This window comes from Octopus bimaculoides, chromosome 17 (assembly GCF_001194135.2).
Source record: "Octopus bimaculoides isolate UCB-OBI-ISO-001 chromosome 17, ASM119413v2, whole genome shotgun sequence".
Taxonomy (NCBI): Eukaryota; Metazoa; Mollusca; class Cephalopoda; order Octopoda; family Octopodidae; genus Octopus; species Octopus bimaculoides.
This window is the reverse complement of record NC_068997.1, coordinates 52148818-52149849: the sequence shown is the minus strand read 5'-3', so window position 1 is coordinate 52149849 and position 1032 is coordinate 52148818. Positions and strand designations below refer to the sequence as shown.

Below are 1032 nucleotides of genomic sequence, written 5' to 3'. Positions count from 1 at the left end.
TATATATATATATACATATGAATGTATGTATGTATGTAGTGTGCATATGCATACATACAGGTGAGGCTAGTATATCTCCTAGATTCATTTCATTCTCCATAGTTCAGATTCCTATCTGGGATTTTAACTATTAAGTCTTGCTAAGATTAACCTCAACAGCCACAAAACAGCAACATAAGCATTAATAGCTGTAACGGCAGCAAGAAGAGCAGCAAAGACAACCAGAAGCAGATGGGTGCTGATGAAGGGGAACTCCGCCTCTCCGAAATATGGCATATACACACATTAGCCATTTTAATCTTCGATCTCATTGTTTACATCTGACGTTTCGATACGAAACGTTATAACCAAAAACTCAGTGCTGGTTAAAATTCCTGTAGAAATTAACAAAATAAATTAACAAAGTAAAGAGCACTGCTAACGCAGTAGAACGTGGTGTTGACTTATAAAAAAACATTTAATATACTTTATGGTATATTATGATTGCATAACGAAATACCACGTGCCTACAAGGCAACGAAATACCACGTGTCTACAAGGCATTAATGTCTACATACCAGCCCCAGGAATGCGTTTAATATGTAAATTGGTATATGCAATAACTTAATACCAGTGGCTATATAAGCAATGTGTTCAGAGGCGAGAGTGGGTTAAGTTGCTGCTGACGGAAGAGAAAAAACTCCGAAAATGGCATATACACTCATTACCTATTTTTGTCTTCGATCTCATTGTTTGTTTATACCTGACGTCTTGATACGAAACGTTGTGGCATGAAATCAGTGCTGGTTATAATTTCTGTGGAAATAACCTTAACAAACTAAGCAAACCATTATACGTAAGTTATCTCTATTTGTATCTTTTTACTTGTTTCAGTCTGTGGCCAGGCTGGGGCATCGCCTTGAAGAATTTTTAGTCGAATGAATCGACGTCAGGACTTACTTTATTGTTAAGACTCTTACTTATCCTATCTGTCGCTTTTGTCGAACTGCTATGTTAAGAGGTCCTAAACAAACCACCACCAGTTATCGAGTG

General features: G+C 37.0%; 1 protein-coding gene across 3 annotated transcripts in view; it reads right to left on the bottom strand.

The window, feature by feature from the left end:
- Positions 1–1032, bottom strand: part of LOC106883296 (merozoite surface protein 2) — a 20633-nt gene that overhangs the window by 8052 nt on the left and 11549 nt on the right. The gene's annotated exons all lie outside the window — the stretch shown is intronic.